Source organism: Aphelocoma coerulescens, unplaced genomic scaffold, assembly GCF_041296385.1.
Source record: "Aphelocoma coerulescens isolate FSJ_1873_10779 unplaced genomic scaffold, UR_Acoe_1.0 HiC_scaffold_58, whole genome shotgun sequence".
Lineage (NCBI taxonomy): Eukaryota > Metazoa > Chordata > Aves > Passeriformes > Corvidae > Aphelocoma > Aphelocoma coerulescens.
In genome coordinates this window covers 1,135,859-1,151,184 of record NW_027183927.1, presented here as the reverse complement: position 1 = coordinate 1,151,184, position 15,326 = coordinate 1,135,859, and positions in this window count along the sequence as shown.

Below are 15,326 nucleotides of genomic sequence, written 5' to 3'. Positions count from 1 at the left end.
CCATAGCTTTTACGTTGTAACAATGGACTCCTTGCTTCTATGAGCTAGCCTGCTTTTTGCAGAGGTGTCTTTGGTTCCAACAAGGCCCCGCTGTGTCTCAGTGCACCCTGGCTTCCATGTGGATGTGGAGTATCACAAAGGCTCCTTGGTTCCACCAGGTCCTGCTGTGTCACAATGGGTCCTGTGGTCCCTGAGGCCCTCCAAAACCATCGTGGAGGCTTGCTTCCATGAGGTTCCATTATGTGCCAGTGGTCATCTTGGTTCCAGGAGTTTCCTTAGTGTCACAATGCTCTCCATGCTTCCATTAGGCCCTGCTTTGCCACAATGGTCCCCTTGTTTCCATGAGGCCCCGCTGTGTCACAATGGACGTACGGTTCCATGATGTTGCGTGGTGTCACCGTGCTCTTCTTGAATCCGCAGTGTAACCATGGACCATTGGTTCCATGCAGCCGTGTCACAATGGGCTCCTTGATTCCATGATTCCCCACGGTGTCACAATGGAGCCTTGTTTCTAGGAGGTTCTGTACTGTCACAATTGCCTCCTTGATGCCATCAGCCCCTGCAGTGTCACAATGGCTCCTTGGTTCCATGAGGAACACAATAGCTTGGCATAAGCATTGAGCAACAGCTGCTGAACACACCTGGCAACATCTGCTTGCATCAAAAGAGGGCTTCAAGCTGACAATGGCACCAGCAGCTTCCATCTGCAACAGAGACCCAGGAAAGGACAGGCTGTGCCGGTTTGGACAAATTTGGAGGAAAATATCCTCTGATAGAAGGCAGGTTACACCCAGCCCTCCCCCACCAGGTTTTTGGAAAAAAGAACTTTCCTGGGAAGAAAGTGAAAGAGATAAAACCTATTTTTTTAACAAACACACAGGAAAAGGATAACAATGCTAAATATTAAAAGCTCTCGCTGTGCAGAGAAAGCTGGGATAATTTGAGAGTCCTTCTGTGTTTCGGTGGGGTCTCCTGAAACATCCATAGACAGCGAGGCCCGTGCAAAGAAACAGGGAGCGATTCTTGAGAGAAGTTTCAGAGCTCTTTCTTCTCCAGCCACATGGGCGGGGCACTGCCAAAGAACTGAGCAATCACAGCACAACCAGGGCCCTCCTCGCACAGGGCAACACAAAATAAGCAGTGCTGAACAGGATTAGGGCACATGTGAGCAGGGAGCAGGGAGACCCCCGTGCCCAGGCCATGCCTCTACCCCAGGGTCCCCTCTCCCATGACCGCATGGCAGGAGGGAGGAACCCCAACACTTCCGTAGGTGTAGTCTCTCTCCTCCTCCTTGCAGCTGGCTCATGGGCCCACATTCAGGGCCCCCACCTCGGGAGAAAATTCTCCCAATGTGCTCTGATGTTGAAAGAGTCAAGAAGAGAAGAAGGGAAAAAAAACCCCCGAAGTCCCAGGAAAACAAAGTTCAACTCTCCATCTCCCCCCAGAGAAAAGGAGCTGAAAACTGGCTAAAAAGAAACAAAGTTGCTTCCTCTGCTCTTGCTGCAAGCAGGATGCAGAGGAGTGTGTATGTGTGTCCTTGAACAAACGCTCTGAGAAGTTTGTCCGGTTTTTTTCCTCTCCCCCCTCTCAGGCTCAGTTGAAAGGCACAGAAACGCACAAAGTTCACTTCTGGGCATAGAGCAGCGATAGGGGATACACACAATAAAGTCACCCCAAGACACAGGGACAGAGAATTCTGTGGAAAGACTCCGAGAATTCTGCTCCCAGAGATCATTCATTCCTGCTCACCCTGACCCTTGTAGAAAGGGGACATCGTTCCAGGCAGCCTGTACTGAGCATGTGGCTCCTGAGTGGGGTTTGTTGTTTAGGAAACCTGCTCCGGCTTTTCCATTCTTTCCTTCCAAACAGGAAAACTTCTCCTGGGGCTGTGTGCAGGCAGAGCCCTGAGGAGAGCAGGTGGCACATGGTGCGCTGGGCTGGGACAGCCAGCTGCAGAGCTCAAGGGAAGAAGCCCAAAGTGTCACAATGGCTCCTTGCCTTCCCATGCAACACCTGGGTCACAATGGTCTCCTTGATTCCATGAGGCCCCACTGTGTCACAATGGCTCCTTGGTTCCATCAGGTTCCGCAGTGTCACCATGGTCTCCTTTGATCCGCACTGTCATCATGGACAATTGGTTCCATGAGGCCCCGCAGTGTCACAATGGTCCCTTGGTTCCATAGCTTTTACGTTGTAACAATGGACTCCTTGCTTCTATGAGCTAGCCTGCTTTTTGCAGAGGTGTCTTTGGTTCCAACAAGGCCCCGCTGTGTCTCAGTGCACCCTGGCTTCCATGTGGATGTGGAGTATCACAAAAGCTCCTTGGTTCCACCAGGTCCTGCTGTGTCACAATGGGTCCTGTGGTCCCTGAGGCCCTCCAAAACCATCGTGGAGGCTTGCTTCCATGAGGTTCCATTATGTGCCAGTGGTCATCTTGGTTCCAGGAGTTTCCTTAGTGTCACAATGCTCTCCATGCTTCCATTAGGCCCTGCTTTGCCACAATGGTCCCCTTGTTTCCATGAGGCCCCGCTGTGTCACAATGGACCTATGGTTCCATGATGTTGCGTGGTGTCACCGTGCTCTTCTTGAATCCGCCGTGTAACCATGGACCATTGGTTCCATGCAGCCGTGTCACAATGGGCTCCTTGATTCCATGATTCCCCACGGTGTCACAATGGAGCCTTGTTTCTAGGAGGTTCTGTACTGTCACAATTGCCTCCTTGATGCCATCAGCCCCTGCAGTGTCACAATGGCTCCTTGGTTCCATGAGGAACACAATAGCTTGGCATAAGCATTGAGCAACAGCTGCTGAACACACCTGGCAACATCTGCTTGCATCAAAAGAGGGCTTCAAGCTGACAATGGCACCAGCAGCTTCCATCTGCAACAGAGACCCAGGAAAGGACAGGCTGTGCCGGTTTGGACAAATGTGGAGGAAAATATCCTCTGATAGAAGGCAGGTTACACCCAGCCCTCCCCCACCAGGTTTTTGGAAAAAAGAACTTTCCTGGGAAGAAAGTGAAAGAGATAAAAACTATTTTTTTAACAAACACACAGGAAAAGGATAGCAATGCTAAATATTAAAAGCTCTCGCTGTGCAGAGAAAGCTGGGATAATTTGAGAGTCCTTCCGTGTTTCGGTGGGGTCTCCTGAAACATCCATAGACAGCGAGGCCCGTGCAAAGAAACAGGGAGCGATTCTTGAGAGAAGTTTCAGAGCTCTTTCTTCTCCAGCCACATGGGCGGGGCACTGCCAAAGAACTGAGCAATCACAGCACAACCAGGGCCCTCCTCGCACAAGGCAACACAAAATAAGCAGTGCTGAACAGGGTTAGGGCACATGTGAGCAGGGAGCAGGGAGACCCCCGTGCCCAAGCCATGCCTCTACCCCAGGGTCCCCTCTCCCATGACCTCATGGCAGGGGGGAGGAACCCCAACACTTCCGTAGGTGTAGTCTCTCTCCTCCTCCTTGCAGCTGGCTCATGGGCCCACATTCAGGGCCCCCACCTCGGGAGAAAATTCTCCCAATGTGCTCTGATGTTGAAAGAGTCAAGAAGAGAAGAAGGGAAAAAAACCCCCGAAGTCCCAGGAAAACAAAGTTCAACTCTCCATCTCCCCCCAGAGAAAAGGAGCTGAAAACTGGCTAAAAAGAAACAAAGTTGCTTCCTCTGCTCTTGCTGCAAGCAGGATGCAGAGGAGTGTGTATGTGTGTCCTTGAACAAACGCTCTGAGAAGTTTGTCCGGTTTTTTTTTTCCTCTCCCCCCTCTCAGGCTCAGTTGAAAGGCACAGAAATGCACAAAGTTCACTTCTGGGCATAGAGCAGCGATAGGGGATACACACGATAAAGTCACCCCAAGACACAGGGACAGAGAATTCAGTGGAAAGACTCCGAGAATTCTGCTCCCAGAGATCATTCATTCCTGCTCACACTGACCCTTGTAGAAAGGGGACATCGTTCCAGGCAGCCTGTACTGAGCATGTGGCTCCTGAGTGGGGTTTGTTGTTTAGGAAACCTGCTCCGGCTTTTCCATTCTTTCCTTCCAAACAGGAAAACTTCTCCTGGGGCTGTGTGCAGGCAGAGCCCTGAGGAGAGCAGGTGGCACATGGTGCGCTGGGCTGGGACAGCCAGCTGCAGAGCTCAAGGGAAGAAGCCCAAAGTGTCACAATGGCTCCTTGCCTTCCCATGCAACACCTGGGTCACAATGGTCTCCTTGATTCCATGAGGCCCCACTGTGTCACAATGGCTCCTTGGTTCCATCAGGTTCCGCAGTGTCACCATGGTCTCCTTTGATCCGCATTGTCATCATGGACAATTGGTTCCATGAGGCCCCGCAGTGTCACAATGGTCCCTTGCTTCCATAGCTTTCACGTTGTAACAATGGACTCCTTGCTTCTATGAGCTAGCCTGCTTTTTGCAGAGGTGTCTTTGGTTCCAACAAGGCCCCGCTGTGTCTCAGTGCACCCTGGCTTCCATGTGGATGTGGAGTATCACAAAGGCTCCTTGGTTCCACCAGGTCCTGCTGTGTCACAATGGGTCCTGTGGTCCCTGAGGCCCTCCAAAGTCATTGTGGAGGCTTGCTTCCATGAGGTTCCATTATGTGCCAGTGGTCATCTTGGTTCCAGGAGTTTCCTTAGTGTCACAATGCTCTCCATGCTTCCATTAGGCCCTGCTTTGCCACAATGGTCCCCTTGTTTCCATGAGGCCCCGCTGTGTCACAATGGACCTATGGTTCCATGATGTTGCGTGGTGTCACCGTGCTCTTCTTGAATCCGCCGTGTAACCATGGACCATTGGTTCCATGCAGCCGTGTCACAATGGGCTCCTTGATTCCATGATTCCCCACGGTGTCACAATGGAGCCTTGTTTCTAGGAGGTTCTGTACTGTCACAATTGCCTCCTTGATGCCATCAGCCCCTGCAGTGTCACAATGGCTCCTTGGTTCCATGAGGAACACAATAGCTTGGCATAAGCATTGAGCAACAGCTGCTGAACACACCTGGCAACATCTGCTTGCATCAAAAGAGTGCTTCAAGCTGACAATGGCACCAGCAGCTTCCATCTGCAACAGAGACCCAGGAAAGGACAGGCTGTGCCGGTTTGGACAAATGTGGAGGAAAATATCCTCTGATAGAAGGCAGGTTACACCCAGCCCTCCCCCACCAGGTTTTTGGAAAAAAGAACTTTCCTGGGAAGAAAGTGAAAGAGATAAAAACTATTTTTTTAACAAACACACAGGAAAAGGATAACAATGCTAAATATTAAAAGCTCTCGCTGTGCAGAGAAAGCTGGGATAATTTGAGAGTCCTTCTGTGTTTCGGTGGGGTCTCCTGAAACATCCATAGACAGCGAGGCCCGTGCAAAGAAACAGGGAGCGATTCTTGAGAGAAGTTTCAGAGCTCTTTCTTCTCCAGCCACATGGGCGGGGCACTGCCAAAGAACTGAGCAATCACAGCACAACCAGGGCCCTCCTCGCACAGGGCAACACAAAATAAGCAGTGCTGAACAGGATTAGGGCACATGTGAGCAGGGAGCAGGGAGACCCCCCGTGCCCAGGCCATGCCTCTACCCCAGGGTCCCCTCTCCCATGACCTCATGGCAGGGGGGAGGAACCCCAACACTTCCGTAGGTGCAGTCTCTCTCCTCCTCCTTGCAGCTGGCTCATGGGCCCACATTCAGGGCCCCCACCTCGGGAGAAAATTCTCCCAATGTGCTCTGATGTTGAAAGAGTCAAGAAGAGAAGAAGGGAAAAAAAACCCCCAAAGTCCCAGGAAAACAAAGTTCAACTCTCCATCTCCCCCCAGAGAAAAGGAGCTGAAAACTGGCTAAAAAGAAACCAAGTTGCTTCCTCTGCTCTTGCTGCAAGCAGGATGCAGAGGAGTGTGTATGTGTGTCCTTGAACAAACGCTCTGAGAAGTTTGTCCGGTTTTTTTCCTCTCCCCCCTCTCAGGCTCAGTTGAAAGGCACAGAAACGCACAAAGTTCACTTCTGGGCATAGAGCAGCGATAGGGGATACACACAATAAAGTCACCCCAAGACACAGGGACAGAGAATTCTGTGGAAAGACTCCGAGAATTCTGCTCCCAGAGATCATTCATTCCTGCTCACCCTGACCCTTGTAGAAAGGGGACATCGTTCCAGGCAGCCTGTACTGAGCATGTGGCTCCTGAGTGGGGTTTGTTGTTTAGGAAACCTGCTCCGGCTTTTCCATTCTTTCCTTCCAAACAGGAAAACTTCTCCTGGGGCTGTGTGCAGGCAGAGCCCTGAGGAGAGCAGGTGGCACATGGTGCACTGGGCTGGGACAGCCAGCTGCAGAGCTCAAGGGAAGAAGCCCAAAGTGTCACAATGGCTCCTTGCCTTCCCATGCAACACCTGGGTCACAATGGTCTCCTTGATTCCATGAGGCCCCACTGTGTCACAATGGCTCCTTGGTTCCATCAGGTTCCGCAGTGTCACCATGGTCTCCTTTGATCCGCACTGTCATCATGGACAATTGGTTCCATGAGGCCCCGCAGTGTCACAATGGTCCCTTGGTTCCATAGCTTTTACGTTGTAACAATGGACTCCTTGCTTCTATGAGCTAGCTTGCTTTTTGCAGAGGTGTCTTTGGTTCCAACAAGGCCCCGCTGTGTCTCAGTGCACCCTGGCTTCCATGTGGATGTGGAGTATCACAAAAGCTCCTTGGTTCCACCAGGTCCTGCTGTGTCACAATGGGTCCTGTGGTCCCTGAGGCCCTCCAAAACCATCGTGGAGGCTTGCTTCCATGAGGTTCCATTATGTGCCAGTGGTCATCTTGGTTCCAGGAGTTTCCTTAGTGTCACAATGCTCTCCATGCTTCCATTAGGCCCTGCTTTGCCACAATGGTCCCCTTGTTTCCATGAGGCCCCGCTGTGTCACAATGGACCTATGGTTCCATGATGTTGCGTGGTGTCACCGTGCTCTTCTTGAATCCGCCGTGTAACCATGGACCATTGGTTCCATGCAGCCGTGTCACAATGGGCTCCTTGATTCCATGATTCCCCACGGTGTCACAATGGAGCCTTGTTTCTAGGAGGTTCTGTACTGTCACAATTGCCTCCTTGATGCCATCAGCCCCTGCAGTGTCACAATGGCTCCTTGGTTCCATGAGGAACACAATAGCTTGGCATAAGCATTGAGCAACAGCTGCTGAACACACCTGGCAACATCTGCTTGCATCAAAAGAGGGCTTCAAGCTGACAATGGCACCAGCAGCTTCCATCTGCAACAGAGACCCAGGAAAGGACAGGCTGTGCCGGTTTGGACAAATGTGGAGGAAAATATCCTCTGATAGAAGGCAGGTTACACCCAGCCCTCCCCCACCAGGTTTTTGGAAAAAAGAACTTTCCTGGGAAGAAAGTGAAAGAGATAAAAACTATTTTTTTAACAAACACACAGGAAAAGGATAGCAATGCTAAATATTAAAAGCTCTCGCTGTGCAGAGAAAGCTGGGATAATTTGAGAGTCCTTCCGTGTTTCGGTGGGGTCTCCTGAAACATCCATAGACAGCGAGGCCCGTGCAAAGAAACAGGGAGCGATTCTTGAGAGAAGTTTCAGAGCTCTTTCTTCTCCAGCCACATGGGCGGGGCACTGCCAAAGAACTGAGCAATCACAGCACAACCAGGGCCCTCCTCGCACAAGGCAACACAAAATAAGCAGTGCTGAACAGGGTTAGGGCACATGTGAGCAGGGAGCAGGGAGACCCCCGTGCCCAAGCCATGCCTCTACCCCAGGGTCCCCTCTCCCATGACCTCATGGCAGGGGGGAGGAACCCCAACACTTCCGTAGGTGTAGTCTCTCTCCTCCTCCTTGCAGCTGGCTCATGGGCCCACATTCAGGGCCCCCACCTCGGGAGAAAATTCTCCCAATGTGCTCTGATGTTGAAAGAGTCAAGAAGAGAAGAAGGGAAAAAAACCCCCGAAGTCCCAGGAAAACAAAGTTCAACTCTCCATCTCCCCCCAGAGAAAAGGAGCTGAAAACTGGCTAAAAAGAAACAAAGTTGCTTCCTCTGCTCTTGCTGCAAGCAGGATGCAGAGGAGTGTGTATGTGTGTCCTTGAACAAACGCTCTGAGAAGTTTGTCCGGTTTTTTTTTTCCTCTCCCCCCTCTCAGGCTCAGTTGAAAGGCACAGAAATGCACAAAGTTCACTTCTGGGCATAGAGCAGCGATAGGGGATACACACGATAAAGTCACCCCAAGACACAGGGACAGAGAATTCAGTGGAAAGACTCCGAGAATTCTGCTCCCAGAGATCATTCATTCCTGCTCACACTGACCCTTGTAGAAAGGGGACATCGTTCCAGGCAGCCTGTACTGAGCATGTGGCTCCTGAGTGGGGTTTGTTGTTTAGGAAACCTGCTCCGGCTTTTCCATTCTTTCCTTCCAAACAGGAAAACTTCTCCTGGGGCTGTGTGCAGGCAGAGCCCTGAGGAGAGCAGGTGGCACATGGTGCGCTGGGCTGGGACAGCCAGCTGCAGAGCTCAAGGGAAGAAGCCCAAAGTGTCACAATGGCTCCTTGCCTTCCCATGCAACACCTGGGTCACAATGGTCTCCTTGATTCCATGAGGCCCCACTGTGTCACAATGGCTCCTTGGTTCCATCAGGTTCCGCAGTGTCACCATGGTCTCCTTTGATCCGCATTGTCATCATGGACAATTGGTTCCATGAGGCCCCGCAGTGTCACAATGGTCCCTTGCTTCCATAGCTTTTACGTTGTAACAATGGACTCCTTGCTTCTATGAGCTAGCCTGCTTTTTGCAGAGGTGTCTTTGGTTCCAACAAGGCCCCGCTGTGTCTCAGTGCACCCTGGCTTCCATGTGGATGTGGAGTATCACAAAGGCTCCTTGGTTCCACCAGGTCCTGCTGTGTCACAATGGGTCCTGTGGTCCCTGAGGCCCTCCAAAGTCATTGTGGAGGCTTGCTTCCATGAGGTTCCATTATGTGCCAGTGGTCATCTTGGTTCCAGGAGTTTCCTTAGTGTCACAATGCTCTCCATGCTTCCATTAGGCCCTGCTTTGCCACAATGGTCCCCTTGTTTCCATGAGGCCCCGCTGTGTCACAATGGACCTATGGTTCCATGATGTTGCGTGGTGTCACCGTGCTCTTCTTGAATCCGCCGTGTAACCATGGACCATTGGTTCCATGCGGCGTGTCAGAATGGGCTCCTTGATTCCATGATTCCCCACGGTGTCACAATGGAGCCTTGTTTCTAGGAGGTTCTGTACTGTCACAATTGCCTCCTTGATGCCATCAGCCCCTGCAGTGTCACAATGGCTCCTTGGTTCCATGAGGAACACAATAGCTTGGCATAAGCATTGAGCAACAGCTGCTGAACACACCTGGCAACATCTGCTTGCATCAAAAGAGTGCTTCAAGCTGACAATGGCACCAGCAGCTTCCATCTGCAACAGAGACCCAGGAAAGGACAGGCTGTGCCGGTTTGGACAAATGTGGAGGAAAATATCCTCTGATAGAAGGCAGGTTACACCCAGCCCTCCCCCACCAGGTTTTTGGAAAAAAGAACTTTCCTGGGAAGAAAGTGAAAGAGATAAAAACTATTTTTTTAACAAACACACAGGAAAAGGATAACAATGCTAAATATTAAAAGCTCTCGCTGTGCAGAGAAAGCTGGGATAATTTGAGAGTCCTTCTGTGTTTCGGTGGGGTCTCCTGAAACATCCATAGACAGCGAGGCCCGTGCAAAGAAACAGGGAGCGATTCTTGAGAGAAGTTTCAGAGCTCTTTCTTCTCCAGCCACATGGGCGGGGCACTGCCAAAGAACTGAGCAATCACAGCACAACCAGGGCCCTCCTCGCACAGGGCAACACAAAATAAGCAGTGCTGAACAGGATTAGGGCACATGTGAGCAGGGAGCAGGGAGACCCCCCGTGCCCAGGCCATGCCTCTACCCCAGGGTCCCCTCTCCCATGACCTCATGGCAGGGGGGAGGAACCCCAACACTTCCGTAGGTGCAGTCTCTCTCCTCCTCCTTGCAGCTGGCTCATGGGCCCACATTCAGGGCCCCCACCTCGGGAGAAAATTCTCCCAATGTGCTCTGATGTTGAAAGAGTCAAGAAGAGAAGAAGGGAAAAAAAACCCCCAAAGTCCCAGGAAAACAAAGTTCAACTCTCCATCTCCCCCCAGAGAAAAGGAGCTGAAAACTGGCTAAAAAGAAACCAAGTTGCTTCCTCTGCTCTTGCTGCAAGCAGGATGCAGAGGAGTGTGTATGTGTGTCCTTGAACAAACGCTCTGAGAAGTTTGTCCGGTTTTTTTCCTCTCCCCCCTCTCAGGCTCAGTTGAAAGGCACAGAAACGCACAAAGTTCACTTCTGGGCATAGAGCAGCGATAGGGGATACACACAATAAAGTCACCCCAAGACACAGGGACAGAGAATTCTGTGGAAAGACTCCGAGAATTCTGCTCCCAGAGATCATTCATTCCTGCTCACCCTGACCCTTGTAGAAAGGGGACATCGTTCCAGGCAGCCTGTACTGAGCATGTGGCTCCTGAGTGGGGTTTGTTGTTTAGGAAACCTGCTCCGGCTTTTCCATTCTTTCCTTCCAAACAGGAAAACTTCTCCTGGGGCTGTGTGCAGGCAGAGCCCTGAGGAGAGCAGGTGGCACATGGTGCACTGGGCTGGGACAGCCAGCTGCAGAGCTCAAGGGAAGAAGCCCAAAGTGTCACAATGGCTCCTTGCCTTCCCATGCAACACCTGGGTCACAATGGTCTCCTTGATTCCATGAGGCCCCACTGTGTCACAATGGCTCCTTGGTTCCATCAGGTTCCGCAGTGTCACCATGGTCTCCTTTGATCCGCACTGTCATCATGGACAATTGGTTCCATGAGGCCCCGCAGTGTCACAATGGTCCCTTGCTTCCATAGCTTTTACGTTGTAACAATGGACTCCTTGCTTCTATGAGCTAGCCTGCTTTTTGCAGAGGTGTCTTTGGTTCCAACAAGGCCCCACTGTGTCTCAGTGCACCCTGGCTTCCATGTGGATGTGGAGTATCACAAAAGCTCCTTGGTTCCACCAGGTCCTGCTGTGTCACAATGGGTCCTGTGGTCCCTGAGGCCCTCCAAAACCATCGTGGAGGCTTGCTTCCATGAGGTTCCATTATGTTCCAGTGGTCATCTTGGTTCCAGGAGTTTCCTTAGTGTCACAATGCTCTCCATGCTTCCATTAGGCCCTGCTTTGCCACAATGGTCCCCTTGTTTCCATGAGGCCCCGCTGTGTCACAATGGACCTATGGTTCCATGATGTTGCGTGGTGTCACCGTGCTCTTCTTGAATCCGCCGTGTAACCATGGACCATTGGTTCCATGCAGCCGTGTCACAATGGGCTCCTTGATTCCATGATTCCCCACGGTGTCACAATGGAGCCTTGTTTCTAGGAGGTTCTGTACTGTCACAATTGCCTCCTTGATGCCATCAGCCCCTGCAGTGTCACAATGGCTCCTTGGTTCCATGAGGAACACAATAGCTTGGCATAAGCATTGAGCAACAGCTGCTGAACACACCTGGCAACATCTGCTTGCATCAAAAGAGGGCTTCAAGCTGACAATGGCACCAGCAGCTTCCATCTGCAACAGAGACCCAGGAAAGGACAGGCTGTGCCGGTTTGGACAAATGTGGAGGAAAATATCCTCTGATAGAAGGCAGGTTACACCCAGCCCTCCCCCACCAGGTTTTTGGAAAAAAGAACTTTCCTGGGAAGAAAGTGAAAGAGATAAAAACTATTTTTTTAACAAACACACAGGAAAAGGATAACAATGCTAAATATTAAAAGCTCTCGCTGTGCAGAGAAAGCTGGGATAATTTGAGAGTCCTTCTGTGTTTCGGTGGGGTCTCCTGAAACATCCATAGACAGCGAGGCCCGTGCAAAGAAACAGGGAGCGATTCTTGAGAGAAGTTGCAGAGCTCTTTCTTCTCCAGCCACATGGGCGGGGCACTGCCAAAGAACTGAGCAATCACAGCACAACCAGGGCCCTCCTGGCACAGGGCAACACAAAATAAGCAGTGCTGAACAGGATTAGGGCACATGTGAGCAGGGAGCAGGGAGACCCCCCGTGCCCAGGCCATGCCTCTACCCCAGGGTCCCCTCTCCCATGACCTCATGGCAGGGGGGAGGAACCCCAACACTTCCGTAGGTGCAGTCTCTCTCCTCCTCCTTGAAGCTGGCTCATGGGCCCACATTCAGGGCCCCCACCTCGGGAGAAAATTCTCCCAATGTGCTCTGATGTTGAAAGAGTCAAGAAGAGAAGAAGGGAAAAAAAACCCCCGAAGTCCCAGGAAAACAAAGTTCAACTCTCCATCTCCCCCCAGAGAAAAGGAGCTGAAAACTGGCTAAAAAGAAACAAAGTTGCTTCCTCTGCTCTTGCTGCAAGCAGGATGCAGAGGAGTGTGTATGTGTGTCCTTGAACAAACGCTCTGAGAAGTTTGTCCGGTTTTTTTTCCTCTCCCCCCTCTCAGGCTCAGTTGAAAGGCACAGAAACGCACAAAGTTCACTTCTGGGCATAGAGCAGCAATAGGGGATACACACAATAAAGTCACCCCAAGACACAGGGACAGAGAATTCAGTGGAAAGACTCCGAGAATTCTGCTCCCAGAGATCATTCATTCCTGCTCACACTGACCCTTGTAGAAAGGGGACATCGTTCCAGGCAGCCTGTACTGAGCATGTGGCTCCTGAGTGGGGTTTGTTGTTTAGGAAACCTGCTCCGGCTTTTCCATTCTTTCCTTCCAAACAGGAAAACTTCTCCTGGGGCTGTGTGCAGGCAGAGCCCTGAGGAGAGCAGGTGGCACATGGTGCGCTGGGCTGGGACAGCCAGCTGCAGAGCTCAAGGGAAGAAGCCCAAAGTGTCACAATGGCTCCTTGCCTTCCCATGCAACACCTGGGTCACAATGGTCTCCTTGATTCCATGAGGCCCCACTGTGTCACAATGGCTCCTTGGTTCCATCAGGTTCCGCAGTGTCACCATGATCTCCTTTGATCCGCACTGTCATCATGGACAATTGGTTCCATGAGGCCCCGCAGTGTCACAATGGTCCCTTGGTTCCATAGCTTTTACGTTGTAACAATGGACTCCTTGCTTCTATGAGCTAGCCTGCTTTTTGCAGAGGTGTCTTTGGTTCCAACAAGGCCCCGCTGTGTCTCAGTGCACCCTGGCTTCCATGTGGATGTGGAGTATCACAAAGGCTCCTTGGTTCCACCAGGTCCTGCTGTGTCACAATGGGTCCTGTGGTCCCTGAGGCCCTCCAAAGTCATCATGGAGGCTTGCTTCCATGAGGTTCCATTATGTGCCAGTGGTCATCTTGGTTCCAGGAGTTTCCTTAGTGTCACAATGCTCTCCATGCTTCCATTAGGCCCTGCTTTGCCACAATGGTCCCCTTGTTTCCATGAGGCCCCGCTGTGTCACAATGGACCTATGGTTCCATGATGTTGCGTGGTGTCACCGTGCTCTTCTTGAATCCGCCGTGTAACCATGGACCATTGGTTCCATGCAGCCGTGTCACAATGGGCTCCTTGATTCCATGATTCCCCACGGTGTCACAATGGAGCCTTGTTTCTAGGAGGTTCTGTACTGTCACAATTGCCTCCTTGATGCCATCAGCCCCTGCAGTGTCACAATGGCTCCTTGGTTCCATGAGGAACACAATAGCTTGGCATAAGCATTGAGCAACAGCTGCTGAACACACCTGGCAACATCTGCTTGCATCAAAAGAGGGCTTCAAGCTGACAATGGCACCAGCAGCTTCCATCTGCAACAGAGACCCAGGAAAGGACAGGCTGTGCCGGTTTGGACAAATGTGGAGGAAAATATCCTCTGATAGAAGGCAGGTTACACCCAGCCCTCCCCCACCAGGTTTTTGGAAAAAAGAACTTTCCTGGGAAGAAAGTGAAAGAGATAAAAACTATTTTTTTAACAAACACACAGGAAAAGGATAGCAATGCTAAATATTAAAAGCTCTCGCTGTGCAGAGAAAGCTGGGATAATTTGAGAGTCCTTCCGTGTTTCGGTGGGGTCTCCTGAAACATCCATAGACAGCGAGGCCCGTGCAAAGAAACAGGGAGCGATTCTTGAGAGAAGTTGCAGAGCTCTTTCTTCTCCAGCCACATGGGCGGGGCACTGCCAAAGAACTGAGCAATCACAGCACAACCAGGGCCCTCCTCGCACAAGGCAACACAAAATAAGCAGTGCTGAACAGGGTTAGGGCACATGTGAGCAGGGAGCAGGGAGACCCCCGTGCCCAAGCCATGCCTCTACCCCAGGGTCCCCTCTCCCATGACCTCATGGCAGGGGGGAGGAACCCCAACACTTCCGTAGGTGTAGTCTCTCTCCTCCTCCTTGCAGCTGGCTCATGGGCCCACATTCAGGGCCCCCACCTCGGGAGAAAATTCTCCCAATGTGCTCTGATGTTGAAAGAGTCAAGAAGAGAAGAAGGGAAAAAAACCCCCGAAGTCCCAGGAAAACAAAGTTCAACTCTCCATCTCCCCCCAGAGAAAAGGAGCTGAAAACTGGCTAAAAAGAAACAAAGTTGCTTCCTCTGCTCTTGCTGCAAGCAGGATGCAGAGGAGTGTGTATGTGTGTCCTTGAACAAACGCTCTGAGAAGTTTGTCCGGTTTTTTTTTTCCTCTCCCCCCTCTCAGGCTCAGTTGAAAGGCACAGAAATGCACAAAGTTCACTTCTGGGCATAGAGCAGCGATAGGGGATACACACGATAAAGTCACCCCAAGACACAGGGACAGAGAATTCAGTGGAAAGACTCCGAGAATTCTGCTCCCAGAGATCATTCATTCCTGCTCACACTGACCCTTGTAGAAAGGGGACATCGTTCCAGGCAGCCTGTACTGAGCATGTGGCTCCTGAGTGGGGTTTGTTGTTTAGGAAACCTGCTCCGGCTTTTCCATTCTTTCCTTGCAAACAGGAAAACTTCTCCTGGGGCTGTGTGCAGGCAGAGCCCTGAGGAGAGCAGGTGGCACATGGTGCGCTGGGCTGGGACAGCCAGCTGCAGAGCTCAAGGGAAGAAGCCCAAAGTGTCACAATGGCTCCTTGCCTTCCCATGCAACACCTGGGTCACAATGGTCTCCTTGATTCCATGAGGCCCCACTGTGTCACAATGGCTCCTTGGTTCCATCAGGTTCCGCAGTGTCACCATGGTCTCCTTTGATCCGCATTGTCATCATGGACAATTGGTTCCATGAGGCCCCGCAGTGTCACAATGGTCCCTTGGTTCCATAGCTTTTACGTTGTAACAATGGACTCCTTGCTTCTATGAGCTAGCCTGCTTTTTGCAGAGGTGTCTTTGGTTCC